This window comes from Harpia harpyja, chromosome 1 (assembly GCF_026419915.1).
Source record: "Harpia harpyja isolate bHarHar1 chromosome 1, bHarHar1 primary haplotype, whole genome shotgun sequence".
Classification (NCBI taxonomy): Eukaryota; Metazoa; Chordata; class Aves; order Accipitriformes; family Accipitridae; genus Harpia; species Harpia harpyja.
The window spans coordinates 7,999,974-8,018,647 of NC_068940.1; the positions used below are offsets into that span (position 1 = coordinate 7,999,974).

The 18,674-nt window shown below is 44.3% G+C and overlaps 2 long non-coding RNA genes across 3 annotated transcripts in view; one reads left to right on the forward strand and one right to left on the reverse strand.

The window, feature by feature from the left end:
* Nucleotides 1–10,472: 10,472 nt before the first annotated feature.
* Nucleotides 10,473–18,674, reverse strand: part of LOC128152123 (uncharacterized) — a 63,795-nt gene continuing 55,593 nt past the window's right edge. The window contains exon 8 of one of the 2 annotated variants that reach the window (XR_008238555.1): nt 10,473–12,212. This is a non-coding gene — a long non-coding RNA (uncharacterized LOC128152123). Of the gene's footprint in view, nt 12,213–15,228; nt 15,917–18,674 lie in introns of those variants that run through there. The other variant, XR_008238558.1, reaches the window with a different exon arrangement.
* LOC128152280 (uncharacterized) lies at nt 12,211–18,012 on the forward strand. Its single transcript, XR_008238609.1, has 3 exons — nt 12,211–12,985; nt 14,897–15,019; nt 15,911–18,012. It is a non-coding gene; the product is annotated as an uncharacterized LOC128152280 (long non-coding RNA).

Consider the following 18,674-nt stretch of genomic DNA (forward strand, 5'->3'; position numbering starts at 1 on the left):
CTCTCTTGCAGTTTTGGGACCTCTCCCATCTTCTTTTCACCTATGAAAATCTGGCTGCTCGCCACGGCATAATATAGCAACGGGGGAAAGAGAGGAAGAAGGCTTAACTTTTATTTATTTTAGTGCGATCATTAGGATTATGTCAGGGGGAAAAAGCATTAATACATAATCTTTTCCCTGTGCTATACAACACTGGCTGCTTTTAATTTAGAATGAAATTGAAACACTCACTCAGAGCGGCTTTGAACAGCAGCCAAGGCCTTCTCTTGCATTGTGTGAGCAGCTGGGTAGCCTTTCCACGCTCTTTTTTTCTGGTCCACAGTGCCTTTTTTTGAGACCTGCGCTGAGGGTCAGTGGCTGAAGGTACTCGTCGCCCTTCCACAAGTGCTAAGGGTCCCCTTGGCTGGGAGCTGGCACGCCGACCACAGGTGAAGGGGGAAGCCTAAAGCACGTGAACACAGCCCCCAGCAGACCGAACCTCAGCAAATAAAGCTCTACAGCTACAAATATTTCGCAAATTAAAGAGAGAAGGGACATATTAAAAAGTGCATCAAAATGCACATTTTAAAAAAATGCTAAATAGCAGTGATTTCTATTTTTCTCGACAGCGCACATTATTTTGTACGCTTTGTCGCACATGATGAGGCAAGTTCACACAAGGCGAACACGGTTTGGAGGTATAAACAGGGCAGACAAGGCTGGGTGGGGTAAAGCCAAATTCAGTTAAATGAACTGGTCGTCCTGTTTTGTTCATGCGACAAGCCTGCTCCAGACGGTTCTCACCAAGCCGATGAGAAAGGTGCCTCGGTCTCCCTGTTCATTTTAATCTATATAAATACTAGGTTTTGTCAGGCTAAAGAATCCACTGCGGACTCAAGCGTTTTCCTTAATTATTGGTATTCACTGAAAGAAAGAGTAAGTTTAAAGGGGGGAAGGGGGGGAAGAAATTGCCACCCTTTCAGTGCTGCTGTGAAGGGAGTTCTGCTTATCACAACAGGTGCAAAGGCCACTCACAAAACCAGAAGCAGTTCAACACTGAAAGGCTAAGAAATTGCTTATTCTCTTTGTCAGCTGCTCACACAAGCAGGGTAAAGGCTACTTGGAAGGAAAGAGAGAGGGTAAAAAGAAGGGTTAAAGTTTGTCACACAAAAAAAGACAGAAAGAAAGAAAAAAGACCAAGCGTACACAAGCCTGCAGGTTCACAGGAGACTCTGGGAGATATATTGACCTTAAAAAAAAAATTTAAAAAAAAAAAAAGAGAGAGAGAAAAAAGAAGGCAGAAACAAAACTACATCCCCGCATAGAGCAGGAATGAGCAGCACCAGCAGGCTGGGGACTGGGGGAAATTTTAACAGTCTACCACTCCAGTTGAATGGGGAGGGGAACAATGCCAGCTGAAAGCGCAGCATTCCTGCCCCGCGCCCCCACAGAAAGGGGCTGTGCAGGTCTTTCTGATGGCTCCCTCTAATTACGCTTTCTTGTGTACGGCAATTCATGGCCAGCTCAGAGAATGTGCTCGTTCCCTGTCAGAGGGGTGATTTGTATACCACACCTATGGAGTCAACATATTGGGGAAAAAAAAAAAAATTATATTAAAAAAAAAACCTCTGATGAGGAGCCTACAATTTTCAGGGTACTGTTTTCCCTTGGGTTCTTAGCTGGGTTTTATTTCCTCCACCCTTCCCCTTTCAAGATAAGGCATCAGAAGTAACTGAAACTAGAACTTCATTTTATAACACCCCTCCGTTAATCCCTAGATCTCTCTCAAGTGCTGCATAAATTTCACCCTCTCTTCACAGAGCTCGAGGGTTTTTTTACATCTGGTGCATCTTATTTTCTAAGGACGATAGTTCTGTTTATTTTAACCAGGCCTGGAATGATGTGCAAACCAGCCATGCCTGTTAGAAGCTGATTGTTCCCAGAACCAGATGGTCAAACCTTCCTCTTTTAAGACAGCTGACTCAAAGCCATAAAAGAAAACACCAAAAATGAAAACAATCATCAACAACAACATCAAAAAACACCCTGTGGTGGGAAAAAAAAATATTTCAATGTTGGCACTGTGAGACAGAAAAAACTCAGAGAAAAGAGAGTGTTTGGTTTCTAGACCCTGGAGGTCCAGCGTGCAAAGGAGGGAATTCGTTCATTGGGAAGTTTCCACCAGTGGCAAGCTAACAGGAGGAATTCCCTAGCTTAAATATGACAGATGTTCATACCTCTGCTACCCAGAAGCAGTAAAACCCCCCTGTGGTTATTCTGACTGCCCTGCTAAATGATGGCGAGTTAGAGTACTAATAAAACATAGCGATGCAAGTCGCCGCTGCCCGCACCTGCAGGTTCTCTGATACCCGCTACAGGCTTCACAGTTTACAGCCGAAGCTCAAGCGCTTCAACTTCATTTTAGCACCATGACTAGTCTCTTGCCATCCTCGTGGTTCTCCTTCTTTCGAGGCCTCTTCTATTCACAACTGGTCCTAGTTTAATTGGGCCGCTTTGCTGTGAGTCAGTGAAAGCCACTGAGGGGTCACTGTTAGGCACGGCGTAAGGAGAACCACCGCACCTCTTACAAAACCAAACTTGCCTATGGCAGGATTAAGGCAGCACAGGGTCTCTGTGAAGCTACTCCAGCCTAACTAAGCCCGATCCAACATCAGGCTGCAGGCAATCCTGCGTATGTACAGCCGACTGGTTTGTTCTGGTTTAATAGAACCAGTTCCTCCCAACCTTGACAAAAAAATCAACATACATTTTCACACCACCGTAACTAAAATGAAAAATAATTTTAAAAAAATCACAGTCAGGTTATGGACAGAAACAAACAAGATACCACAAAGCAGCTGTGCATTTTCCACACAAAGGTGTAAACGTAGAGCACATCGGCTGCTCTGCAGCAGTGGCTGGCATGCAGGCTCTCACCCTGGTAGACATAAGGTAGCTTCTCCTCCTTCCACTGTCCTTCACCTCTTCAGGGGAAAACAGACACACAGGCTGTCCAAGGACTCTGAAAAACCAATCACTTTCTCTTTAACCGTCGTAAGACGTAGAGCACCGTGCCAAAATAAGAGATGCCTGTATGCCTTTCATCAACTACTTTCCCTAAACTTTCCCTAACATTCTGTAAGAAGTATGTGATCCCAACATGAAAAGACTTTGTGAGCATTTCAAGAAGACAGAAAGCCCACTTCAAACACTACCAGGACAGGAGGGGCTTCAGACTTTTTTGGAGTTTCTCATTCAATTTTCTACAGTTCTTAAAAATGGCAAAGTCCCAGTTAAAGGATATGTGCTCTGTGTCTGGACTACTGCAAACTTAAGCTAAACATAGGACTAGATTTAACAGAAAAGGTCACCTACAAGTTGTTTATACTTCAGGTAAAATCAGGTTTTGAACTAAGTTAAACTGCAAAGATTAGATACACAGTCAAGACCTCAGTGCAAGTATTTCATGAGAGCCCTATGGTACTAGGTTGTAGGAGTCTTTCCACTCACATCAAAAAGTTTTGGATAAGGCTGTTAAGGCTCACTCCTGCTCACAGTTAGGGCACAACAGGTAGAAAACCTGAGTTCAGCACCTCCTTCTGCACATAAGCATTCACAGATGGTAGTAGCAGAAATAATTGCATACCCTCATGAAGCATCCCAAAGTGTATTGTCATTTAAAAACAAGCCCACCTAATACAGTCAAGTAAATAATGACAACACAAAAAAAATCGTAGATAATGCTGTTGAAGATATTGCTGCTGTTGTACGAACAACTGAAGACACCGTGTAATGTCTGCTCTGGACTGGGAATGTTCTCTATGTTTGCAAAGTCCCCTGGACAACGGGACTCTAAGCTTCTTGCCACCTCTAGACACTGGCACAACGTAGATGTTTAATAACAAGGACCACATGCCTAGTGCACACAGCACTCACTTGTCAATGTCCCGTACGCTGAAAAATATTTTCTGTGCTAATTGGCAAGGACTGCTGTTAATCCACCATAGAATAGCTCCCTTTTTACAAACCTCAGCAAAATCCACTTACCTTTGAGTCAGGCGTACTTCAGAAAGCATTTGTCCTCTTTGCATTGGGATTGAGAGAGACAGAGAGAGAGAAGGGGTGAGAGAAATCCTGGAAGTGTAATAGGGCTTTAGTAAAACTTCAGAAATCCCGTAAGAACATGAAAGCAGCCACAAGCTCTGCACTAAGGAGAGCAACTGGTAATTAAAACCTTGATACAGCAAGTCATCTGAGTTTATTTAAATATGTACTTAAAGATAAACGTAAAGCATTTTGCTCAAACATTTTGAGGAATATGATCCTTAAGCAAGATTAACAAGTCTTTAATAACACTTGTGTTATGAAATGTCATTATAATCAAGCAGTAAATCAATAGTACAGTAGCACATGCTGCGGATCTCAAGGGCTGTATTTTGAGGAACAAAAGAAAGGGCAACCTCCTCATCTTTTATGACAGTGATACATGTTATATATACCTACACCTTTCACGCAATGACATTTTTGGTACCTCTAGTCACCCATGAGGCCATCTGTCTACATGGTAAGGGGTATATGAAAAGGGATAGAGATTTTTTTCTTCGATTTACACATCATTCAAAGCAGGTTAAAGACAGGACCCATCACTGCTGAATGGCTGCCTACACTAGTGCACTGTCTTGTTTTATTTTACAGCCCCCGCCGACCTCCTCCCCTTGCAGCAGCAGCGGTCAGACCCGGTACGAGGCTGCTCGGAGCGCTCAGGGGGCAGATGAGCCATTGCAAAAACCACTGATGTTCCCTCAGCTTAGAGCTGCAAGGGGCCAGCTGTGCCCATGCATCGGCGCTGGAGCAGGGCGATGCCCAGCCAGGGCCCACGGATGGGAGTGAGGGCAGAAATACAGGAGCAGAGATTTAGCCTCAACTGAAGCTGTCAGAGCTACGCCCTGGTGAGTGAGATAATACATGCATTCCCCTGCCTAGCCCAGGCAGAATTAGCACATCTGGGGCCCACATTTACTGGCCGCTTTGGAGCACCTTTGCCATTAACACTAAAAACACATCCTGGAGGACATCAGGACTTGAGATGAAGGAGGTGAGAGGGGAAATAAGACACCTTGCCTCCCCCCTCACCTTGTTCCTCCCTCCTCCCACATGGCTCTGAAACACTGTGACTTGAATGCTGTCAATCTCCTTATGGGAGAAATATATTTATAGAAACCCCATCTCTGTGGCTGAACGCTTTTATGGTACCAGATGTCGGAGGACATGAAGTTGGTAAAATAAAGCATAGTCCATGGAAAAGGGTCAAAATTATCTGCTGCCAGCAGTGAGAATTACAGCTTCTCCGACTTCCATGGAGCAGTGCCAGTTTACCCCAGTGAGAACTGGGGCTGGCAAGCGGGTACAGACGTAAATAATTAGGCTGAGTATGCTGTTCAGACAAGAAGACATTTGTCCTTCGCAGGAGAGATCTTGCTAGAAAGGGTTAATGCCTTCTGCTTTGAAATACAGCGCGGCAGCTGTAGATGACATCAGATTTTCCGCCATACTGTTTTATATCAGTGCACACAAAGCATCCAGGGAAGACCACGCACTGCTTGAGACTGTGATGAGAGCGATGGTCAGAGGTATCACAATAAATTGTATCATTTAGAGATTTCTCAATTATATGGTTGTGTTTAAAAACAGGGATATCTTCAAAATATTGGTGTATATGCAGATGGAGAAAAAGCACCAAGTGTTCAGGCACCTTTCTCGTAATCAACCCACAAAACCCACATGGATCTCAGGTACACACGTGAAACTCACTTGCTTTCAACTAAAACCAGCAGCCCAGGAAGATGCCAGGGTACATAACTGAAGGATCCACGTTGCTATATTTTGGCACTATGCAGCAAAGCCGAGGAAAAGTAGGTTAATTAAAATTCCTATGTCATTTCCATTTCCTCTGCATGTCTACAAGACTGTTTATTCTCACCATCTGAAAGAGATTCTCACCATCTGAAAGAGATATTAATTGCTGCTCTTGGTTGGTGAGAATAAACACTAAAAGAGATCAGGTTCTCTAGTGAAGCCTTCTCAGTTTTAAAACCCAAAAGAACAGCTTGAAAGGGCTGCTTTTATCTGCACAGCAATTGGCTTAGGATGCAAGTGTAGGGTGAAGTCCATTACTACATGTTCACCAAAATTTTGCTGATGAACACTAGGTCAGTGTTCGTTCCCCATTTCCATCAGCGACAGCTCAACGCAGTAAGAAGATTTCATCCGTAGATTAGATTTAGATGATTTGCTTCAAATAATCCCTTTCTTCATCACTTGTGCCAGCACTGTGGCTACTGAAGTGATCAGGAGCAGGTAGGATCCTGAAAGAGGACCTTGCACACAACCTGGAGAGACACAATATGGAAATAATGCGTATGTTTGCTTGTCAGTATTTCAACATTGATGCAGTATCGATGCTGAGATAAGGTCTAACCACGGCCGTGTTGTTGCACTGCTCATGTTGCATCTTGGAGATTGCTTACCTCCTGCAAGCGTAACACCTTGTAGTAATACAGAGTGCCCAGTTTGGTGGTGATTTCTTCCCCCGTCCCAGAGATCGCAGTGACGTGTGTGGATAGCGCAGTCGGTGCCAGCCCATGCGTGGTACCCACAACTGGTTTGACTTCGGCATCACTTCCATTGTGGCTGTAGGTGTGCTTTTAATTCCTAGGTGCTTAGACTTGTAGACCCTGACAGTGACTGTGATGTGAACGCTTCCCCTTTGCCAACATAACTGCTTTCCAGGCCTTCAGAGCAACTACAGCTAAAAACCAGTAACACGTGTTTCAGCTGGATTGGCAACGGAGGCTCCTTCACCTCCAGGAACATGAGGCCAACAAAACTGGATAGAATCCAAAACAATGCGCAATCGGCCTACTGTCGGACCCCAGCCCACCTTACAGCGATGCTGTTCCACATGCCGTTCAGCAAGGCCCTGGTGGAAATGGTACAGTTGGGATGTGGAATAATACACCCGCAGATTTCACTGATGCCTGGCAAGGGCTGGTCCACAGCCCTGTGACCCACACCAGCGAAAAAATATAATAGGAAAAATTAATGTCTGTGGCAAAGTGACACACTGTAGAGTGACATACACTTCTGGGAGGCTTTGACCAACCCAGAAAAGTAATATGTGTGTGCTACTAAACCATCCAGCAGACAACAGGAGAGAGACTATCTGTAACAGGCCAAAAAAGTTAGGCATCCACTGCGTATACTGCTGCCATTTCCCAGCTGAAAACAGCTCACAAGAACCTTTTAGGAGGATACAGTATTCATAAATCATTGTATTTCACAGAGATTACACCCATATTACTAAACACCTTACCAGCAGGTGATGAAAGAAATTGGCCAGCCCCTCAAGAACAGAAGAAAGGTTAGTGAGACAAAAGAAACGGGGCTATGCTACTCATGCAGGAGGGTAAGGAAGCTCCAGCCAGCGTACATTTTTGGCAGGTCTTTCAGCTCCTGGAAGAGCCACATAAGACTAAGGAGTTTGCAGGGCTGTAGATCAGGCTCATAGGATTTTCAAAAATGAAACATACACTACAGAAATGTTGGAAGAAGTGCATTAAAAACAAACAAACAAACAAATCTATTTTGAAAATTTGGCTGACACTTGTCTATGAATATAAAAATTCAAAAGTTCATTGTGCAGTAATTGTTAGCCACTTGAGTTACACATGGTGTGGATGAAATGGATTTCAACTAAACATAAAGAAAAGGAATTACTGTGGTGTAATTTCAGCCAAAAATTCTAGCAAAGGGACAGAGATTATAAGTAATGAATTTCTAAGAAGAGACAATCTGAGAATACTTCTCAGTTAACAGTATTTCTTTTGACTTTCAACCAGTTATTTACCTGAACACTTTCGTTCTCAAGAGATCTAGAGTGATGCAAAAAAACTACTTCTCTTGCAGCATCTGTTTACAAAAGCCGTACCTGCTGCAGAGCCATCACAACAAAACAAATTTGGCTTCAGTGCTAATTTGCTCACCCTAAGTGTCACTTGAGACAAAAGCTAGACCTGGAGTAATAGATAGCAATCTCCATAAACATATCCAAGCCAAATATTTCAGTAACATGAAGGCTGCAAAAACTGATGAGAAAACATACAGAAGTTAAAGCAGTATCATCTTTGGGGCATTTCTGGGCAAGTCGAGGCATATACAGGACCTTCCCTCTTCCCATCCTTTGGGGTACCTACATTACATTCATTTTGTGTACAGCCCAAACGCTAGACTGGTGCTTTACAACTCACCTCTATTTTCTTGCATATACCACCTTTCTAGTTCTGCAAAAATATTAGGCTGACTTGATGGGGTGGGGAAATGGTATTTTTTACCTGCTTCTGACCCACAAGAAGTCAACAGGATTTTTGCCTCTGACTTAAAGACAGAGGGAACACGGTCTTACTGAGAAATAAAGAGGCTGTTTGTTATGTTTGAATGCTTGTACTTCTGTTACACTGCCATCGTAATTTGCTGCAATTTTCTTGGGTCTGTTTCTAATACAAACATATAAGCCAGCTCTATCAAATGCAAATAATGACAACTTTAAAAAAAAAAATTAATAAATCCTTAGGCTTTTGAGTAAAGGAGAGCACATCAGTGACTTGCTAATCAGTGCACGGACCCCCTTGTAAAGTGCTAGGGTCTCCTGTGGAAACACTTCATGTATATTTGGTTTTTCCCCAGAAAGTTTTGGCTGTGAAATGATGCATTGAGAATATGTAATATATTTATCCCTACATCTTCACAATAGTGCAACTGCCATTATTGGCAGTGCAGGAATCAGATACTAAATCCTATCCATCACTTTGAAAATGTCACTCTCTAATACCAGCCCAACAGCTCCAATGCACAATCTCCCCTGGAGATACTCTAGCCCTTGTACAAACAGATATTTTGAACATCCACCTCTGAAACTTTCTTTTCACCTCAAGAGCAAACTTGTGCTTATTTATTATTATCTATAGAGCATCACAGGTTTTTTTTGTTTTGTTTTTTAAGCATAATGCCTTTGTCCCCCAGAAACGATCACACTCAGAGCTATCCCAGTCCACAGAGAATGTGGTGATCACCTGGAGGCCAAAAAAGAATTGGCATTTCCAGAATCCCTTCCCAATAAATTTCCTGATTGATGAGCACCGTTATTTACACGACTGCAAGGCATGCTGCGGTAAAACATGTTTTCCCCCTTGACCAGTGAAACATCTGGGGTTACCCCCAGGTGTCCATAGACACCAGTCCTACACCCATCAGAGCAATATTGCATGCATGGCAAAACTCCAACAAAGAGCACCAGGAGCAAGGTTAAATCTCATTCAGGGAGGTGCAACACCAAATAAAAGGTGAGATCCAGGGGGAGGAGAAAGATTACAGCAGTGCAGGATCCTGGGGTGCTCCTGTTACACATGCATCCTGAGAGCTCCTCTGTGCTTTTGGTTTTAATTAGCATTTGTTAACATATGGAGATATTTACCCAGAAGGAAGGTTGGTGGAGAGGTTACCAGAAACAGCCTCTCTCCCTTTCCCCCCATCCCCTTCCCACTGGGGCACAGGGGCCAGCTCTCCAGCTGGTATAAATCTGCAGTGCTCCACTGATTTACACCAGCTGAGCATCTGGCTTCAAGACATTTCCGATCATATATAAGAAGAACAGCCTCATGGTGCGCTGCTTATAAATCTCTCTCCTGAGCCAAGGCTGTGGTCCTCACCTGCGCCCTGCTTAGATGTGTTGCACCATGCCGTTTCCCGTGGCATCAGATGGACGCACCCAGCTGTCACCTGGGGAAAATAGGTGCAGGATCCTACATCCCATCTCCTCTTGCAAAATGGAGGTGGGAGAGAGGCGGGGAAATCCCTGCCCGCTCCCTCCCCCGGCGGCGTGGGGTGGAATAGTTAGCCGGTGTTTATAAATCGCTCTGAAGGGGTCAAGTGTGGGAGTGATTGATGTCAGCTTCTCACCATCATGTTTAACAGCTGACCAAGGGTTGGTTTTAATTTCTCTTAATAACAGAGCAAACGGCACCCACAGCCCAGCCTTCGGCTTGCAAGGGCAAAACCCACGCTGCGGTCCCCTACGGCGCAGGAGCATCCCCTGCTCCTCGCACAGGTCCCGGGAAGAGGCGGTGCAGCCCCGGCCACCCTCCTCGCAGCTCCCGGCGGAGAGCACCCACTTCCAGCCCAGCCCCACTGCCCCCCCCACCTCACCCCCTGCCCAGGCACCCTGTTTGCTCAGCTTTCCACCACTTACGTTAATGCAGGGGGATCTCTTTCCCCCTGAGGCTGGTGGGACTGGTGCGCGCAGGGGAAGGAGCAGTCGGGCTCGCTCTCTCGGGTCCTCGCCACCCCTCACGGCTCAAACCACGTACCCACCACAGCTGGTCTGGTTCAAGTCATGCCCACAGTTCTTGTCAGCATTTCCCCATGGGCAAGCGGCAGGAAGGTGGCTTGCTCCCTTTGCTTTCCTGCAGACTGCGTTTGTGCTTTTGCACCGACGTTTTTGCCAATGTTTGCCTCATTTTTCTGAAGAAAAAGCAATTCCCTTTATAGCAGTAAAGAAAGTTTCTTCAAAATTGTCTAGCACTTGCGTCTTCAGGCTAGTCAGGCTTTTAAACTGACTTGAATTCCTTTTCCTGCCTGTCCTTTATGAGGAAAATCTGAAATTTGTATATACCTATTTCATTGTATTTAAAGCAGCATTAGTTTCAAAGATAGTTTCAGCGAGAATGAAATTAAAATAAAATTTGATGCAATAGAAGTCTTTTTGCATTGTGGACACCATGTTTTGCTGATCCTTCTGCATTCCTGTGACAAACGTGACTAAGCCATGATTACTCATATGGCAGCACCCGCCACCTCTGGAGGGAGGCACAGAAGAAGAGGAATCGTCTCAGGTGAGAGCAACAGAAGAAAAATTTGCTTGGCCACGGTAGAAATGGATGGTCTGGCTGGTGCCACAGCCAGCCATGGGGCCAGGAGATGGCCTCTGTAGTGGCGGGTGGCAGATCTTGCCATGGGTAAAGCTGGGAAAGGATGAGAACCTGAACCAGCAGCCACCCCATCTTCTCCAAGGCCACCAGAGCAACTTTGTGCAGGTCTCCTGTGGCCAGAAAGCCCAGGTATTGCCTTTCCTCTGGATCCCACAACACAGGGACAGCTACGCACTGCCAAAGGTGGAATCACAGTGCTCACCACATCGCTGTATCCATCCTGTTTCCTCAGAAAGGTAACAAGATATTTGGCTTTAAAGCAGGCAAGGGTGCAGCCTCAGTCCTGCGCCTCCTGAGGTCCCTGGGAGTTTTGCCACTGGTTTTACCGGCCAGGCAGTCGGCGTCACTGCGTGGTACTTAAGCAGCCCCTCTGGAATCGCAGCCCTAGACTGCAATTAGTGCTGATTTATTCTGGGTGACTACAGTTCAACACAGACCAGTACAGGTCTGGCTGCCACAATTCATCCTTGAGATTTGCCAGTAAAGGCAGCAGTTCTTTTGATCTTCCTAACAGAGAAAATTGGAGAGCATACAATTAGCCTTTTTTTTTCCCCACTGCCATTTGGATATGACTGCAAGTAGTCTGAGGGGGAGCTCTGCTTGGAGCAGGCTGCTCCTCCAGTCCTGCTGGCCACGTAATGTTGAAGGATTTAAACGCTCCCGACTCTGCTCCCAAACAGGTCAAACACGTGTAGGGGGAAAGAGCTTGAAATAAGAGTGAGGGCATTGCCTGAGGCAGAAAAGATGGAGTGATAGAGGAACTCCCAGTGTCATCTGACTGTAAAGCAGCTTGCTTTACATAGCTCATGCAGCTTGGTCTAGCAGGGATCAAGGCGTGACCCAAATCACTGGCTATGACCAAGTTCACAGCAGGGTGAGAAAAGAGCCCAAATCTGTCCTTCCAGCTCCTTTGACTAGGAGCTGCTCGTTCACTGCTCCTCTGGTGCAGCTCAGGGGAGGGCAAGGGCTGAGCTGTATGACACCAGCTCTGGACAAATACAGCAGCAAGTGGTCAGCATGATATAACGAAGCAAAAAAGAACATTTCTTCAGCTACAGGAAATGAGAGATATCCAGGACACGTATCCTCCTGTACAAAGCATCCGCTGAGATGGTGGTCATTTATTCATGCTCTCCACATTGTCCTTGTCCTTGGAGGTGTTTTCTGCGTGCCATTCAGCGTTCAGTCAATCTGTGAAGACGAGATGTGATTACATGCAATAGTTGCTCTAATGATGGTTCTCCTAGGCTGAAAGGAGTGAACGATCACCAGCCCTGTCTGAAAGGGGACAGATGGAAATGGAAGTCCCCTCCCCAAGCAGTGAGTTAGGCAGCGAGGCTTCAACAGAAGCGGGATGGGGGCTTCTGCAGCAAACTCCCAGCAAATTAGTCCTGTCCTCCCGCCCTCCAATATGGTCATGATTATTTAAAAGCAGGGGAATACCAACCGTTACATCTGTACAAACACGCCACAGGAAACCAAATTGTAAAGACATCAGCAATCAAGACCAGACTCTTGGTTTGTTTGTTCGGATATCAACATCCACTAAAGACAGCCCCGATCACAGCCGTAATTGGCACGGCAGTAAATGTTCCTGGGGCGATGTGGAAGGTGAATAGGGCAAGGTGGGCAGAGAGCAAACCTGGTCTCTCTGGGATCCCCCACTGTTTCAAGAACAACTTGTGAACTGTTGTGGAGCAGGGCATAACTAAATTAGTCTGGGGAAGAGAAGGGTCACACAAACATGTCCCGGTCAGCATCATTCACTCTGGCATTTTGCTTGACATTCATTCTGAAGTTCAAGCCAGGAAGCTGCCACAGACACCATTCAGCTACAAGCTCTTCTCTCTCCTCCTGAAAACATCAAGTAACCAGAATATTACCCACAACCAGAAGTGTGCCTGCTGTTCCTTGTGAGTCTTGCAAAGTGTAAGGCATACTTTTCCCACCAACAATGATAAAAGGTTGGTTTATGTGTTTGTCTGTTTGCTTTAATGATTAAACATTTATCCTATAGGGGATTTCTTCTTTGGAGGTTAAAATAATGAAAGAGACCAGAATTTTTTGAACAATTCACCTAATGTGGCCCAAATGTTCATGTATCATCTCTGTTCTTGAATCTTGGGCGCCAGTTAAACATCATACCTACTATAAGACACCAAGCATTAGCATTTAGCACACATTTACTGAGAAAAAAACAAGCCCGTGCAAACTATGAATATCTCAACTTCAAAAAATCCAGGAGAGTCTCTTTTAAAAACCTCCAGGAGGAGACTTCCTTTAATGTTCTGAGTGCCTTCAAGTCATTCACAAATTAACAAGCACGGAGTATTAATAAACTGAGTAGCTTAAGATGTGCATGTGGTCTTACTCTCATGGGGGGGGGGGGGGGCAAGAACTGTGCCTTCCTGCATTAGAAGACCGTACCAAAAAGAACCCCCAAAACCATAAGGCTGCAGGGAATTCAGCAACACACTTTCCTCCTGTGGTCTTCCACTGTCACAGGCATCCTAAAAATAAGGGGGAAATTCTGTTTTGTCTTTTGTCATCTGTACAGAAGAAAATGCATCTCTTCTGCATGCTGCATGTCTCTAGTGTATCAAGCGTTAGCACATGCAGGCATGAAATACAGTGATAAGATTAATAACAACAATATCTAGTTGTTGCTACAAATGCATTCTTTTGCATCAAGACCTCAAGTAAGTTAATAGCTTCAGTAAATATTTAAGAATATGCTGAAGCCAATGGGACTTAGGTGCTTTCCCTCACTGGGCCCTTAATATGCGAATATGAGCTTCTATTTGATCAGCTCCCAAAATCATGAAAGTAGTGGCTAAATGAATGCAGAACTCGCCAGAATTTGCCAGATCCTGCAACACTAGAAACAGGACCACTCCTTGAAACTAGTGACACTTTAAAACAGATAAGAAAAAGTACTTTTTTTTTTGCAGCAGGTAATGATTTCTGGAATCTGTCCCTGCCTTGTCTTCTTTCCTACTCCTCTTGGGATGGAAGCAATGCTGCCTTACCCTTTAATCTTTCCCAAACCTCAGCTATCATCATTCCCCAAACTAGGGAAACTCGCAGAGCAGAGGGGAAATCTACGTTACTACAGAGAAATGTGAAAAGTTGAGTCATTTTAAGAACTAGAAAAGATACCAAAAAACAGATATAATAATATTTCTCTCCTGTTTGGGGCAGGGGGGACACCTAAAAATAACAACAACAACAAACCCTAAAACCAGTTTGGTCTAGTTATGATAATCTAGGCATAACATTTATATGAGAACATAAAACACAGCACACAGCTGTAAGTAAAACAATATGTGTGTTCCTGAATAATGGGAAAATAGCTTGCCAATAAGGATATATTTTGAGCAAATGAAAGATGACCTGGAATTGACTCTTGAGTAACAACTTGATTACTTATAAAAATAGGAGGTAGGGAAAAAGAAAAAGGGAGAGGAAGCAGTGGTTGGGAAGAGCTTATGTTATGTGGTATTTGATGTATTTACTTTGAAAAGTTTCCTTTTGATGAATAATAAAAACAATGCCGTAACAGCCACCTTCATGCCAAAAAATAAGATTGGCTAGGGATTTTACAACTAATGTGGCTCTACTCACCCAGATTCTCCATGTCAGAAGGCCACATTTAAGCTTAGATGGCAAAACTGGAGCAAAAGAGGTTGAATAAAGAACAACTCTGAAGGCAAAGGGAGAGGAGAGCATGTGGCACAGCTCCTTGAGAGAGAGCTTACCGGCTCTCCAGCCTGCAAATTGTTTCCATGCTGGTGTGCAGAGCAACACGCTAGTGTGCCTTGGAAGAGACCCAACACGCTTACCAGCTAATGCATTTCTTTCTTTTAATATCCAAGGTGAGCTCACTGTTCATAAAAGTACAAGATTGCCAGGCTTGTTGGCTGAAGCAATCCGCCACCACGGGTGAGACGTTTACCCCCTGGGCTCTAGGTCCTCCACGTATAAGGCAGAGCTGCCAGGTATGCAGCAGGGGGAAGAGGGGGGACAACACAACCCCGAGCCAGGTTATTGCTGGGGAAGCTTGTTCTGTATGCTTGCAAAATATTTGGGAGGAGTGTTGTGATGCAGGGCCCTGGAAAAAGCCACGGGTGAATGGTAGTGCATTCCCCCGTACCCACCCAAGTGATTAATGCCCAGACTAACCCTACCCTCCTTGAGCCCCCCAGCCCTCACCCCTCAGAGACATCAGCGCTAAGGATGTCTTCGCAACTCCCTGGATTCTCATCTTTCTGTTGATGCTGCATGCAGTGGTATTTTCTAGAACAACATTTTACACCAGTTTCAAACTTCTCTATAGTCAAAAAAGCCTTTTGTGGGTTTCTTTCAACCTGTACTTGCATTCTGATTTCACCCCTGTGAAATAAACACCTGTCTCATCCTTGTCCCTCTTCTCCTTTCCCATATGTGTAATGGACTTTTTCCCTTTGCTGGTTCTCGCCACTTCTGGATCTTTGCCCATCTCTCCCTCTCCTTCTGAGACATTTCTTTATTTTTAAATATCAGCCTAGAAGTCTTGCTCTCTAATCGCCGAAGAACGCGGTATTGAGGTCAATTGCAATGCATTTCTGCCTAGCTCAAAAGCTGAGGGGCTTCCTTGAAAAATACCCCAGACAATTGCTTTCATAGCGATGAGGGAGCAAAGTTCAGGCCTTGTCCTGATTTCCAGTTAATCTGAGCTTACATGAAAGCTCCCCATGATACACAAAGAAATATTTACTATATGAATTTAAGCAACGTTTCCTGCTTTGCAAAAACAAAGTTAGTGTTTGAGCTGGGTTTTCTGTCCAGTGTGTTTCTGATATACGGTGCTTGTGATGGCATCCTGACAGGTTTCTTCTTCGCTTTCTCAGCTGGACCTGTTCACAGGAAATAGGAGGACCAAGATTTATATACTTAAAGCAGCATTTTGTTGCTTTACATGACTAACTCAACAAAGGTCAAGCAGTGAGAAGCAAAGAATGGAGGAGCAAGTACAGAGGCAACACAGAGAAGTGAACCCAATTAATTTTTCCCTTGGAAATACTAGAGAGAGGATTGCTTTCCTTGGAGAACACGCATTTGTAACGGAGATGTTGCCAAAATTACTGGGATGACTAAAATGTGGAGTGCAACTACTTCATCTTTTATACAGCTCTGTGTCCACAAAGGGTAAAGCCTTTAGAAAGCAATAAGCCAGCAGAACGTCACAGTTATTAATCTGGGGTATTTTATCTCTTTTCTCTGTGTATATCTATTAGCTGTGCATGTGACTCTTTAAACAAAACCTTTTCCTATGTCCTCTTCTTCTTACGTCCCCCTCCTTTGTTCTTTTATTGGTTTAAGCTGTAACTTACCGGGTCAAGAAAATCATTCCCATTTTTATTACAAGTCTCTATAAATAATAAGTCATACATATGTTAGGAGTAAGAACTAGAAGTAATTATTTGCCAAGGTCTGTCTTTCCTAGCAAAGAAAGAGCAGCCATCATTTGTGTGGATTTTTTTAATAAAGTGGGTATCGTCATGTGCACTGGGCAGAGAAAGGCCTCATCAGAAAGAATACAAATGGGAAGGAATCTGTTGGCACCTTGGCTTCAGTGAAGCCATGTTTCAGAGGGCTTTTCACCAGTCATTAGTGGGGTGGGGGGAGAGGGGCTCCAAGTCACATTCATTCTCAAATCACTGATGATCCCTTACCACTCGCCTTGATGTTAGGCTTTTTTATTCTGTTTTATAGTAGGATATGGGATTTCTTTATAATTCATTCCATAATTCTACCTGCACTCCCCTTGTAAGGTGGTAGTTGAGAAAAATACCTCTTCACTGCACCCCTAAAAGAGCAATCCAACTCAGATTAAAACCTGGATTTTCTTTCCCTTTCCCTGCATACACCAGTACATCTCATCGGGGAGACCTGGGTACCAACAAGCACTCAGATGACGACTGCCCCCGGGGGAAGCGTGCATCGGTCAGTGCAGGCTCTCCCCAGTGCAGCCTGCTCTCCTCACTGGTATCCCTTTTGCTTCTTTCCCAACAAGGTGGAAAAGGAACCACCTAGTTTTATGCACTACCTCAGTCTTCAAGGTCTCAATCAGCACTCTTCCTTTCCTGAGTCAGCACCTATTTAAACCAGATACTTTAATGAGGTTTGCCATTTATGCTGTGAGCCTTCCTCTTTATTCTGCCTATTGGCCACCCCGGGGGGATGAGGACTAATAGTAACTGCAAAGTTATGTCAAAGTAGATCTTTGTCTTTCCAAGAGTGAGTTTCTTTGCTCTCCTATCCACTGCTATGAATCGCATTTCCTACGCTTCCAAGGACTGCACAGGTAAGCAAGTTTCTGTACAGAAACACCCAACATGTCGCTTCAGCATTGCTCCGTTGCCTTTTTATTTTTGATTTTTTGTTAAATTTTACACCATTTTACAACACATACATTGCTGCTACATTGTGACAAGCTTTTGACTAGTAAGGAAGAAGCTTTTACAATTGGCGTTTCTGAAAAGGCTCCAATTTATTTCTCATAAAGATCCTTGGGATAAAAAGCAGATTAACGTTCAGAAGCAAGTTAAATGAAAAAATGAGGCTGCTCAGAGGGAGATGTTAAAGGCTGACTGGCACAAAAGGGTACTTTCTGGCAAACTTCTCGAAGCACTAAAAGAAGAGGGTCAAGAGTCATCAGCTTAAGTAATGATCTCCAAGGCAAAAATATTGGCTGGCCAATCCCATAACTACAATGGACTATTATATGTATGTTCTATAGGCTGAATGCATCAATTATATTCATCATGGGGCTTCTTGAACATGCTTAAATTGCTATTTCCTTTTATTCAATGTGATAGCATATAAATTAATGCAAAGGCATACATGAGAGTATTTTATACCTTCCCTCCTCTGTTTTAAATGTTGGGGATCAGTGGTTTCACTATGAATAATTTAGAGGGAAAAACTTTCAGAACTGAGGGGGGTGGTAGGGCACGTCTGTGTCTGCGAGAGAAGTTCTGTCCACTAACCACACTTATGTAGGATGGGAAACAGCTTTGCCAATCAATAGAGCATCATAATTCCTCTCCTAACAGGAAATGAGGACTCAGTGCAATACTGCAGTTTTAATTTTAATGCAATTTAAAAGAAAAAAACACCCAGCACCAGATGCTCATCAGAAGACCATTAAATGTTATTACTATATGCTATTTCCCTTAGGAACTCTCATGGTTAAAAATCAACAACAAGAAGAAGCCTATACCCTTTCATAGTGAACCTCTTCAGCTGCAGTTCAGTTAAAAGGTCTGACAGGTCACAAGACTCATCACAAGTTTGATTATTTCTCAATAAGCAAGCTGAGATGAGGATAATTGCTATGTTTTTAGAGACCTTCTCACCACAGAGCCCCTCACGCTCTCCTTCCTTCAGCCTGGTGAAATGTGGCTCAAACACAGCTCATGTCCTCTCTGCTTTTTCCACCATCCTTTCCTAGATACATGTACTGTTTCATTTCTCACAAAGGACTGAGCACTGGCCCATTCACATGCACATGGCTTTCTGCAGGAAAGCAACAGCAGGCCACAGCTGGTGGGTGGGTGGACGCACCTCCAAGCAGGGCTCCTGCACCAGCAACCCTCCTTGATTGCCACC